The following is a 14110-nucleotide window of genomic DNA, read 5'->3' as shown; positions in this document are numbered from 1 at the left end:
ATTAAAATTTTTGTTTAAAAATTTCTCAAATAAATCTTTGTCTTTATCCTAACTCACATTATAGTTTTTATAATTAAAAAGTACAAAATGATAGAGTTATAAGTTTATCAGGTAATTTAGAAAAAGTGTTCCTTGACACAATGAAGCTGCTAATTGCTTTTCTGGACCCAAGTATCACAGAGTAAATTTGTGTCAAATGATTGAAATTGTATGTTAGTGTCTTTCTAGTTCAATTGAATCATCTGAAAGATTTTTCTGCAGAGACTAAAAAGTAATATTATGTTTACAATAAAATGCTGGTTATTGAAAAGCAGAAATTATGTAATGTGTGATGTTAATGACATAGAAAATTACAAATTCAAATTACAAATTTTGAATTTGTAATCCAAAAAACAGTATTTGATGCTGACTGAGAATCTTTGGCAGAGGTGAGGGTGAAACTGGGATGTTTAGAATAAAACATAAAGTAATGTAGGATTGGCAAACAGCATTTTCCTTCTCTTCTACAGCCACCCTCCTTTTCTGAATATTAGTTTCCATTAATACAACCCTATTAAATACCCAAAGTATTACTGAATTTTTCTTGTCTTTTTCATTTAAATACTGGCAATATTTAAAAGTTGGTTTTTACAATTTTTAGCAAGCAAACACAAGATTTGTCTAAGTAGCTCACATTGACTCTCCTTTCTGTTTCTTGTGGAGTTGCATCTTTTTTCTTATGGACCAGGCATGAGTCAATTCCATCTACAATTTTACTGGTGTAAAATACCAGCTTAATTTATTTTAATCAATGTAGCCCTCAGCAGTTTCAACTATCTTATGGGAAAGGAATGGAAATCTCAGGAGAGTAAGGAAACTGGATAGTGTGAGTCGCCTACATTTCTCATTTACCCATGCTAATTAAGACCAAGCATTTGAAAGTTACCATCTGAAGGAAAATTAAGCCAATTAACCCACTGATGAAGATAATTTTCAATATTCTATCAGGAGGCAAAAATCTTCACCAGCCTTCTTATCCCCACCGTGGAGATAATTTTCTCACTGTGTCTTAGCACTGAGAACTTAAACGAGTGTCATGCTAGTTCCATAGGTTCTAATTGCAACTTTTATTTAAATTCTGATTTTCTGCCCCACAGTTCGGTTTCTGATTGGCTGGACTTGATTGCTTTCAGACCTGATTAGATTTTATTTGTAGATTCTAGCAACTTACATAGATGAGCATTCAATTTAGAGGGGAATCCTTCTACGACCTGGCTCTTCTATGTCAAGCAAAGCATGAGAATTGTGCTGCCTTAGAAAGAAATTAATTTGGCAGCGTTAATTACCAAATAATTATAGCCTGTGTTTAATTTACTTATGAAGCTCTATCTCTAGATCTAAAGATGTTTCTCAGATGAAAACATTTCTCTAATTCCAGCACATACCATATTTTGTCTTTATTTTTTTTTCCTTCTTATGCCTGGAATGAGCTCTGATTGCTAGTGCAAAAAAGACACACAACCTCCTCCCTGCCCCAATAATCTTTTCTAACAGAAACTGTTAAAGTTACTTGGCCCATTTCTATGGAAGATCTTTCTTTTCACTGAGGGAAAGGAGATTGAAAGAATTAAAGGCGATAAATAAACAGTAAAAAAAAACCCAAAAAACAAAAAACCTGGAGCCATTTAGACATGAGAGTTGTAATTATTACTTAACTAAATATTTTAATACTGTTCGTAATTCAGACAGCAGTAAACTGGCTTGCACAGAATAAATTAAAATCAAATGATTATTTCACATCTGGTCCTGTTCTTGCTGTTAACTTAATCTGCAGAGCCAGAGAGACATTTGAATTTATGTTCCTAGTTTCAGGTTCTCCATCACTGGCAAACCCCTCTACCCCCAAGGTCTTTGCTGTTTCTAACTCAAATACTTTGGGAGAAACTATTAGTACCTTTCTCAATGAGAAAAAAAAATCAGTCAACAATCTCCATCCAAGTGTCCCATATGCCTTCTATATTTTATTTCTAAAGCACTCACATCACAAAATGTCCTAAATACAAGCAAAAGACAGCTAGTTACTTAGGCATCTTATTGGAGGTACAAATGGTACTTGTCATAATGACTTTTTTAGAAATAGCTTAAATCTGATTTTTATTTAATACTTTTATCTGATTGCTATTTTTAAATTTATTTAAATAAAAAAGACAAACAATAAGACTATAATATTACTAGACTCTAATATTACTATATCAGAGGTATTTGAATAGCCCTTAGGAAAACTCTTGTTTTTTCAAATCACAAATTGTCGCATATCAATGAAAATAACTGTATATTCAACTGTACTTACTATTAATGATAATTTATGAAAATAGTGGTTCTTTATGTATTGATTCTTGGAAAATATGCCCTAGAGACAGGCGCTCTCTCCCATTTAGTCAGCTCACAATCAAATTATGGCTCCATAAGCCACCCGTGTATTTCTAGAAAGGAACTGTTATTTTGCCTAAAAGCGTGTACTTCTTTCCCATCTTTGCTGAATATGGAAATACCTACTTTCAGGCTTCCCTACTTGCAGCGTAGTGAGTGTTGGGATACTCGTTGGGAACAGCTGTCAGTGGAGAATAGCTCCTCCTTGAGGAGCTACCCACAGTTAATGGCTGCTGGGGACTGGAAACTGTTTTCTTCAGTGGTGCAGCTACTGGTAAGTGACCAAAATTCCAGTGAAGAGCCCCAACCCATTTTTATGAATGCAACTCTAATTAAACTCAGCCTCTCTCTCTCTCTCTCTCTCTCTCTCTCTCTCTCTCTGTCTCTCTCTCTGTCTCTCTCTGTCTCTCTCTCTCTCTCGATAATATAAGGGGGCTAGTTGGAGAGAAGAGGGGTTCAACAAAGGAGGGGGGCAGGAGAGTAATTGGGGTGAATCTGATCAAAATACATTGCATACATGTATGAAATTTTCAAAAGGGTAAACACACTGTATACATGTATGAAGTTGTCAAAATGAAAATAATTTTAAAAAGTACAGAATATTTAGAAACATAAAATACCAGCTACCCAGAAGGGCAGGAGACATAAAGTTTCCATTACCAGTTTAATACAGGTTATCAAGTTAGCCCATACTACCTAGGTCTTCAATATCACAGTTGCAGATAGCTGAGGTATGTTCTGTACAAACTGAGCATGCCCTCCTCTGGGTTTCCTGCAAATACACTGTGTGCCTTTGAATTCTGTTAGCGGTCAGCCAGCCAGAGGCTGGGAGTCACACGTTGGAAGAGGTGGTTCAGTGATGGAGAGGGACACAGTTATGAGCCATCCACAGCCAACATTCTAAAAAACAAAACAAAACAAAACAAAAACAAAAACAAATCAGAAGGTTCCTACCTTTATTCATAAGTACTCAAAGTACTCAAAGAGAAGGACACTAGTGAACTACCTCTCCAGATAATTCCTCCTACGTTAGAGAATAGCATGATCCACTGCTCAGTTCCCAAGCATGGGGCTTATACTATGCTCTACTGCTGATTTAAAACCCCTAGAGAGGTGGGCACTATTTTAAATGAAATTCTGAGTTTCTTAATCAGCTTAGCCTGGAACTTACTGTCCCATCAGCCACCAGAGACAGGACAGAAGAGCACATCAGGAGCAGATCCATGTGCATGGGTCCTTGAAGGTGCCCCATGGTTGGGGTTAGATTAGGGGCTCCATCTCACAGACATCACCATAGTACAAAAGAAAGCTTTGAGTGATTATAGATCCCGGTATTATGCAGCCACACATGGAGGAGACCAAGTGCAGACAGGAAGGGAAAGATGGCAACTCCTGGGCCAGGACTTAAACTGGGTCTGACAGCATCTAAACAGGTTTCCCACAGGGAGTTTTAATTGGTAAATTTAAGGAAGTGCTCATGAGCGCCAGAGTTTTTCAGTCACTGAGGAGCAATCTCTGTGATCAGTCTGCAATCATGCCACACATAGGTTGACCCTGCATGATGACCAGCTCAAAACAGCTGCTGCCGCAGGGAAAAAAAAAAAAAAATCATGCCTTCACTGCTGACAGGTGTAGGCAACAGCAGCTGAATTGCCCTGTTTGTTAAGGACAACGGAAAAGCTGCTTAAGAGACAGTTGTTGGATTTCCAGGGTCTCATGGGAGAAGGCAATGCCACTGGGATCTGCAAATGCTCCATGAGGTGCCAGTATCCAGGGTGTTTAGACCAAAGGCCCTGGAGAGGTATCAGCAGAGGCAAAGTGGGAAAGCTTGGCCAGAGGGTGACACCTCCCTAACTCAGGGACAGTACAAAGTAGGAGGTAGGAGGAGGCAGAGCAGAAATTGAAACCTGCAAGTAGTAATTGTACAAAGGCCATGGGGTTCACCTGCAGGGTCCTAGATCTCATTTTCTAGTGTCAGGTAGATTAAACTTGAACAGACATTTAGTTAGTTATGGGACATTGTAATGAAAAAGACTCCTTGACTTGCACTTTGGAAGCTTGCACATAAGCTAGCACTTCTGTATTACCCAAGATAGCAACATTCAAGGCCAGTTGAAAGGCCATTGATCCAACAGTGTGGTCACACTAGAGATGACCTGGAGAGGGTAGAGGGAGAAACCTTTGAGACTAGACTGATGGGAAGAGGCAGAGCTACTCCAGCCTTAATTCTCTTCACCTGGCCCAAGAACAGCCCCCCCCCCCATTAAGCTTCTACCACATCATGAACGAGGCAGCAAGGGGAGCCTCCGATGCATGCCTTTTACAGCCTGTAATGCAAGGTGTAGGCAGAAGGCTTAGGCTGACTTTAACCCTGTAGCCTGGGACCCAGGAGTAATATCACCTGGCAGAACTAGCTGGAAATTCTGGAGGGCAGATAGACAACCTCTCCCCTTTGATGATCAAAGCCGCTATAATTATGAGGACTCGTTACTGCTCTTTGTCATCCTTGAGGAAGAAATTGTATTCTTTAAAAGAAAGCTAATTCAGAGAAATTAGCAGGGAAAAGCCCAGAGTCTGGGCAATATGAAACTGTTAGTTAAACTACATTTAAGTCAGTATTATTCTTAGATTGTTAGGTTTCAAGGGTGGAGGATGTGACTCAGTTGGTAGACTGCTTGCCTAGTGTGCATGAGGTCCTAAGTTCCATCCAGGGCACCATATAAATCAGGTGTGGCAATGGTACATGCCTGTAACCTCAGCACTGCAGAGGAGGAGGTAGCCTCGAGGACTGAAGTTTGAGGCCATCCTTGATTGTATAAGTAATTCAAGCCTGACCTAGGTATAGATTCTTTCAAAAAAGAGAAAAAAGTTTCATGAAAAAGTAAATTCCTATTAAAAACCGAGTTGATTTGAATTTGTTATCTGTCACTTGGAACCGAAAAGGTAGATTTTATATATATATATATTCATGTATATGTTATCAACTAGGGGTCTGGGAAATGGCTCAATGGATAAAGGGCTTGCTATGCAAGCTTGTGGACTTAAGTTTTGATCCCTAGCACCCACATAAAAAGCTGGTTCTAGTGGCATGTGTCTGCCTAGTGCTGGGGCTGAAGACAAGCAGAAACTTCAAAGCTGGCTTTCCAGCCATTCTAGTCTAATCTAGTCCAGTGAGCTCTAAGTTCAGTGAGAGACGCTGTCTCAAAAAATAAGACTGGGAGCAGGAGAGGAAGACATCACCTTTTGGTTGCCACAGACACTTGGACATGCACCCACATGCACATGATCAAACACACACTCACGCATACTACGCATACAGTATACTACACACAAACTAAATAGATAAGTAAATAAATATATAAATAAAGCTATGAATTAAAAAAGGATTCCAGTTATTTATATAAAAGGAAAGCTAGCTGGGCGTGGTGGCACATGCCTTTAATCCCAGCACATGGGAGGCAGAGGCAGGTGGATCTCTATGAATTTCAGGCCAGCCTGGTCTACATAGTGAGTTCCAGGCCCTGCTGGGGCTACAGGGAGACCCTATCTCAAAAGTCTGCCCCTCCCCCCAAATAGAGGCAAGGAAAGCTAAGGAGAAGACTATGTAATTGATGCTTCAGAATGATGCCTTAATACTGTACCTTTGTTCTGCCTGGAGATCCTTAAGTTAATGAATGAGGTCATTTCTAAATGAGTCTTTCACCAACATGACCTAGCTTGCTGGAAGTCAAGTAGAATGACGAAGCCCAATGACAGCTGTATCTTGGTAAAGAGATGAATGAAATCTGCTGGGATCAGATCTCTCTAATCAAGGAATTCTGGGCTTCCTTCCTGAGGCACGCCATCTCTGGGCTTCCATGTGATTATATGGAACTGTGTGTGAAGCAGGGTTCTGAGGCTGGGTTTGGGCTTAACAGATAGGTATTCTTACCTGCTCAGTGATGCCTGTCCCAGGAGGGGCAGGGGGAGTGTTAGGATCTATGACAGGGTCTTTGTCTATTCCTGTCTGGCTTTCAAGTCTCATTCTCAAATGCAGAGCCCTTGAGCAACAGCTTATCTCACCACGCACGCCCAAGGTCAGTGAAAAAAATATCCAGTAACTCCTAATGGCAACCTGACCCCATGGAAATGTAAATGGGCATAGCAAAAATTGCCACTGAAAATATTTAGAGCTGGGCATCGTGGGTTTTACCACTCAGGAGGCTGGGGTGAGCAGGGGTACCATGTGAGTCTAAGAGTTCTTGACCAGCTCAGGCAATATAGCAAGATACTTATCCAACTACCAAAAGATATTTTAAAAGCCTAAAATATTTAATATTTGGCCTGAACTTTCTCATGAAAAATTCTTATGAATTTCATTAAATTTACAGGGGCTCTTCCTGGTTGATATTAAGTCCTTAAGGTAGTTTTAAATGAAGGTGAGGTAATGTTGGGAACTATGACAGTTAGAGATCCAGCAACCCTATTTCAAAAAGCAAAAATCCTCACCAAGTGTGTACAGGATATGCAGAAAAATCACTTCATATCACATTTAGATTGATTTGGGAGGCAACAGAGGGCAGAATGCAGTGTAAATTACTGTAACTTTCACCACGCATCCGTGAGTAACACACTGCTAAGATATAGTATTTACAGTAGAAAGGACTCCAGATTTGTCCCAATTAACCTTGTAACTAGATGTAGTCCTGTGCTTATTAATGACAGTAATGAGATGCAGACCACACAATGCATTAAACATCATTGGCATATAAATTAAATTCACATACAGTTTAAAAGGAAATAGATACCTTTATGTACTGGACATGAAGGGAAATGATGAAGAAGCTATTTCATAAGAAAAAGCTAATTAGAAAGAAAATTCAATACTTCTCTAGTGTTCAACTCCATCAATGTTGGAAACAAGTTTGACCACGAACTAAGAAATTGTTCCCATTGAAATGACTGTGCAAGGTATGAAATTAATTTTATGATTGTCCCAATGGAAACTACAGGAGCTACAAGTACTTATATGCCCATTATCATTTCTTGCTATATTGGCCTACATTTTAACTTGTTTAGCTTTCTATCTAAAGGTTATGAATAATTTAAAATAGATCTTGTATCTTCACAGCAAAATAGAGATAGATTGAGGAACGAGATAGTTACTTGGCTGTACACAGAATCCAAACTCGACAGGGGAAAAAAAAATAATGAAATGCATACTGGGAGATTGTTTTCAAAGGTCATTTGTAAGGCTGTATAATGAAAAGGTAGACCAGGGCCCAACATTTAACAACATGACTGTTATTTGGTACTTTTGATAATTAAAGAATGCCAAGTGTGATTTGGGTGTTCTAAAAGTAATCTGTAGATATTTGTGACCCATATCTTAAAAGAGGCATCTAAATAGGTTATGTTTTTTTCTTTTTGTTACAGCTAAAGGAAACTTGAAATTTGATAAGGACACTGACCTCTGCTGACAACTATTAGGAAACATTGTGATATTGAAAGGCAGTAAACAAAAGTAAGTCTTCCCAGTTGTCACTGGCTAATCACTACTGCTTTTCTCCCCCAGATCTCATGAAAAATCCCCATCTACCCTCTAACAATAGCAGGCGCAGACAAGGAGGGGAGGGCCTCCCACCCACCCATATAATAAACATCACACAAGCAGCCTGGCACCCACATCAAGCACAATGGTGTCAGAGCCACCATCAGAAATCAATCAAAGACACTTTGCTTTTGTGATCTTAAGATTTTTTTTTTTTAATTCACAGCAACTCAGATAACGAAAGAGGAAAAAGCAAGCTTCTAAACAAAAACGAAATTAGCAACAGCAGACCCATTGCCAAGGGCAACATGCGTTTGACAGAAGACGCATGATGACAGATGAGTCCCCAGTCCCAGTCTACATTTTGTCTACAAAATGAATTCATAATATCTTAAATATTACCAGCCACGCTTCACTCACCTTTGTTCTATCGAGTGGAAGGGGGCTGTGTTAACAGAAGTCAACAGGGGTGTAATTTCCTCTAGTCCTCCCCCTTGCGGTCCCCCCATTTTACAGTTGACAGTAATTGTTATAGCTTCTCTCCCCCTCTCCAAATCGCTTCATCTTTTTCCTGTATTCATGATTTTTTTTCTCTTTCCTCTTCTGTTATAGTCTCAGTTGTCTGGCTACGCCTCTGGGACCATACATTTTTAACTAATTTGAAAATACTCTTAACCAAAATCAGCTTTAATTTTCAAATTTCTTTCTTTAAAAAAAAGTGCATTTATTTATTTTGCATGTGTATGTGTGTGCGAACATGGTGTGGTAGCGTGTGGAGCTCAGAGGACAATTAGTGGGAGTCCATTTCCTCCTCCCACCATGTGGGTCCTGGGGATGGCACTCAGTCCTTATTCTTGGCAGCAAGTGCCTTTACTGGCTTAGCCATCTCGCTGCTTCTCAAATTTCTTTCTTGAAAAAATAAAACAAAATACTCCTTTTTCATAGACTTCAGTTTCAATGAGTTCGTTTTTCAGCATGAAACATTGTCAGGGCTTATCTACTGAAAACTACTTCCATAAATGAGAAACCCAAGATCCAGGGAGGTAATGTGGCTCAAGTGAGGCTATGTTCAACACCGCTTGTTGTTAGAATCCCCAACTTTGTTTTAGTAAAACTACTTTCGGTTACATTTCACAATCTTGTTTTGATTCTTTCAAAAGCTCATGGGAAAAATCAGGGATTTTTTTCATAATTTATATAGAAGGAATTACGGGCTCAGAGACCATAATTAATTAATTCAAGGTCACACAGCAAGTCACAGCTTTGTTGACTGCAGTATAGATTCCTTCCCATGGAGGTGCCCTATACTGTAATAATGTATAGGTTAATTATCTATAGAAATACAAATTCCCATTTTTATATTCATCATCAGTATTGTGGTTTTCATCATAATTTCTCCCTAACTACAATAAGTAACTCAATTAGAAAGAGGCAATCAACTCACTGTATTTATAATCTCTAAGAGTTTTGTAAGAAATAGGCCAGGGATTGCTCCTCACTATCATGTCACAGGATCAGCTGAAATGACCTCTGAAAACGTTTTTATTTTTCACACTGTGGACCATAGCAAATTGGCTTTGTAGTTTGTTGAAATCAGAGTCTCATACAACACTTTACATACTTTTTAAAGGTTTTCAGAGACTTCTCCATGGAACAAAATTATGGAAGTCAAAGGTAGGAGAGATATCAAAAATTATTCTAGTTTTCTATTTAGTAAGCTCTCCACAAAAGATAGGATTACACCTTCTCCTCCTGCTTCTTCACCCGATAAGCTTCGGAACAGTTTTCATAGAGGGCCAGTTAGAAAACAATTTGGAGCCTTCATCTCTACTCTGTTTAGACAGACGGTGAAGGTGATAAAAGGGACAATTAATAGAGGCGACCGCAAACTAGTGGCAGCCCTATTTATTATTGAATCATCTGTCTCTAATTTTAGAAGGCTAAGAACCTTCACTCCCTATTGTTCACATTTTAATTACTGTCTATTATTTCCTCTAAATAATGCCCTCTTTTAGGTGCTATTTATACACACAGTTTCTGAAAATACACCAAATATGCAGGGCCAGCAGAATCTCCACCAAACGCTCCTTGAGAAGTATTGGGGGCTCTTTTGTCTGGGGAATGTCTCCAGGACACATTTGCGTTGTGCCCTCTTGAGGGATTTCCAGCATTCCATTCTTTTTCATGTAATTTTAATATACTTGATGCTGCATTTCCAATACTTCACATCCATTTTCTGCTTCTACGGTTAATTTAGCTTCAGTAGGACAGGCTGACAAGGAGGTGCTCCCGATGGGTACTGATTTCTTTCTGGTTCTTTTCATTGTGACTTCTTACAAGTCCATGTATGCTATTTCACAGAGGAAGAATGATTTTGGAAAGCTTGTGTTTCCTAGATCAGCTTACATAGGAATGTTTGTTCAGATTGAAGTGTTCCTAAAATGACTGTGGAAGGAGCAAAGAACTCCATTTGATGATCAAATAAAGACTGAATGTTGGAACCGTTTCCTGACAGGGGCTGCTGGGTGCTCATTTGTGGATATGCCCCTAATGAACCTGAGAGGTTTTTCATCTTAGGAGCCTCAGAACACCAGATATTTGACCTCATCTTTATTTGTTTCATATTTTGATTTTTTAAACTTAGTTTTCTGAAGTTACAAAACAGAGGTGTTAAAAGACCAGTTTGGGGTGGGCTTGGTGATGCACACCTGTAATCCCAGCACACAGGAGGCTGAGGCAGGAGGATTGCCAATTCCAGATCAGCTTCAATTAGATAGACAGGCTGCCTCAAATACAAAAACAGAATAAAACAAAACAAGCCTTATTTTCTTAAGAATGTCACATTCTTGGGGCTGGAGAGATAGCTCAGCAGTTAAGAGCACTGGCTACTTCGCAGAGGACTAGGGTTCCATTCACCGCATCCACATGGTGGCTAACAACCTTGTGTACCTACAGTTTCACTGGATCTGATACCCTCTTTTAACCTCCACAAGCATCACACCCATGTAGTGTAGTGCTCTTGCATACATGCAGGCTAAACACTCATATGCATAAAATTAAAAAAACATTAATTTTTATATTATTTATTATTTTTATGTGTATGAGTGTACTGCCTGCATGTATGTAAGTGCACTTGTGTCATCAATGCCACGGACATCAGAAGAAGGAGATTCCCCTGGAACTGGAGTTAGGACGGTTCAGAGCTGCCATGTGGGTGCTGGGAATTGAACCTGGGTCCTCTGCAAGAGCAGTTGGTGCCCTCAACCATTGAGTCATCTCTCCAGCCCCACATCAATTAAATTTAAAGAAGAGTTTTAGATTATCTGTTTAAAAAATAACTGTCAATTGAAGAGGCTCTCATTCCAAGGCCAGCTTCCCAGGACTCAGTTTTGAAGTACCTTTGCTCACAGCTAGTGAAGCCTACCATCACTAGGAGAAAAATGGTGCTGTATATCTTTATGTAGTATAGTCACTTCAGCTCCCAGCTTCATTCAGGATGCCACCAATCGCCTTGGTTCTAAGGTGTATACTCCAGGTACCTTAGGCATCTAAGGAGATGCAAGCCTACCAACTATATCCCATCTCATCTAAGGAAATGATGTGCTACAGCCCTGTGAATGCTCTGGTGATCTGTGCTGCTGGTACCCTGGTAAGACTCCACAAAGCATAGCTACTCTAGCTTATCTTTTAGCAAACACTTGGTACCATTCATTGTATGAACAAAGCAACCACTTTGTAAACTGATAACTCTGAAGACATTTAAAATATCCTTGATCATCTTGCACACACACACACACACACACACACACACACACACATTTGTCACAAAGCTTGAAGAACTTGTAAGCATTTAGGTCTTTCACTCTTTTCTGTTTGTTTCTTTAAAAAGCCTCTGAATGGCCAAATATTTTGTCAAATGTACCATGTGCTTGAGACTATTAGATGTATAATTACAGGAAGGTTGTCAGTCTGCTGTGCTGTTGCATTTAGAAAAGGATGGATGGGAGCCAGAGATATGGCTCTACAGTTAAGAGCACTGACTGCTCTTGCAGAGGGCCCGGGTTCGATTCCCAGCACCAACATGGTGGCTATGAACCATTCTTAACTCCAGTTCCAGGGGAATCTGAAGCCCTCTTCTGACCTCTGTGGCACTGCACGACATGGGTGCACTCACATATATGCAGCCAATACATTCATACACATATAATAAAAATAATAAATAAAATATTTTAAAATAAGAGGATGGATGGACGGTGTCTTGCAAACTTGACTTCTATAATACAACACACTTAAAGATGTCTGTCTGATCACTTTGGTAATACAAGTCTATCATGATAATATGTTTTTACATATTCAGTTCTTGAAGTTTAACTGCTTCTTTTAATTTCATCAGTGCTGAATTAGTCCTTTAAAAGCTTCCCCCCATTAACGAGAAAGGAAATTGAAAGGAAAAGTGAATAGAATGGTTGTGAGATCATTAAAAATTATTCAAAGCTAGGAGGAAGTGTCCCCTTGCTTCCAAACATTCAATACTGTCTTTGTTATGGATTTATATCTACATCTTCCATCACTGCAAAACACAAGAAAAAACTGTTCCCATTCTGCCACAGGCTCTGTCATTCCCCTTTAGTACATGAGCCAAAAAATTGAGATGTCTAGAAATAAGCAAGGAAGAAAGGAATGAGTCTACTACTGTGAATGGAAGTGTTGAATATTTTCAACTAACTAATGTTATTAAAGGTGGAGGAAAATTCTGGACCAAATTGCTTAAGCAGACTTCTTTTTATTTTAAATATTTTATTTATTATTTTTATTTTGTGTATGAGTGTATTGCCTGCATGAATGTGAATGCACCCATGTTGTGCAGTGCCGCAGAGGTCAGAAGAGGGCTTTGGATTCCCCTGGAATTGGCATCAAGGACAGTTTGTAGCTGCCATGTGGGTGCTGGGAATCAAACCCGGGTCCACTGCAAGAGCGGTCAGTGCTCTTAACTGCTGAGCCATCTCTCCAGCCCCTTAAGCAGACTTCTTTAAATGAAAATTGCTATGCAAAAATCAAGGATTAGTTCCCTTATTTAACTTTCAATGCTGGAAAGACTCAAATTTCAGATATCTAAAATAAATAAATAAATAAATAAATAAAACTGTGTTTGAAAGTGAGCACAGAACTTCACATGGGAAAAACTTTATTCTGCATGTCTTTTAACCTAGAAATTTCTACAATATTTTACTCTCTGTTGGTTTTAAAGTCCAGGTTGAGTGTCCCTTATTTGAAATGAAGTGTTTTTGAGGTTCAGATTTTTTTCCCACATTTTACAGGATTTAAACATACATACTGAGACATGTTAGTGATTGCACACAAATACAAACGCAGAATCATTTATGCTCACATATACCTTTCCTACAGAGCATGAATGTGATTTTATACAGTTATTTTAGTGTGCCTCTGTTTTGATTGCACTTGTCATAAGAGGTCTGATGTCAAATTTTCCATATTTGGTATCTTGTAGACTCTCAAGAAGTTTTAGTTTTCTGGAGCATTTTAGATCTGAGATTTCTGGATTTGGGTTGTTCGACTTATCTGACTTTTGTATGGACATTTGTCCACATTTATTCTTCTGGACCATCTATGATAGATTTTGTCATTGAAACCCATCTTGGGAGGGGCAGTCTGGGAAAGTTTGATGGTAGTAATTAGTCTTTGGGTCCTTAGTTTTATAGAAAACAGTGAATAAGATCAAATTCTGGCTCCTTTTGTCCAGTGGGTGGTTCTACCATAAGCAGAGTAAAAGCAAAACGGGTTAAGGTGCAAAGGTCTCTGGTGTTTCAGCACAGAGAGCTGGCGCTGCTGGCAAGTCATCCCCAGGACCGCCAAAGACAAGCAGAACGCAGTTTGCAGCATCCATTTCAACATGCTTTCTTTTCATTTCCATTGTGGAGCGCACAGAGAAGAGTAATCATTTCTTAATTTTGTTCTGTACTTTGTTTAAGATATCTCCTTGCTAAGAAATAAATTTTATAATCATGATGTTTCAATTTTATTAGCATTTCAGAAATATCTTTATCATGTTGAAGAAAGACATGTTTAAGCTGATTTTAATGTTTTACAATGTATTCACATATAAAAACATCACATTACTTGATTATTAGATGCAATTTTATGCTAATTCAA

The sequence above is a fragment of the Nannospalax galili genome, unplaced genomic scaffold, assembly GCF_000622305.1.
Source record: "Nannospalax galili isolate Female #2095 unplaced genomic scaffold, S.galili_v1.0 scaffold1051, whole genome shotgun sequence".
In the NCBI taxonomy this organism is placed as follows: domain Eukaryota; kingdom Metazoa; phylum Chordata; class Mammalia; order Rodentia; family Spalacidae; genus Nannospalax; species Nannospalax galili.
Note: the sequence above shows the minus strand (reverse complement) of the source record.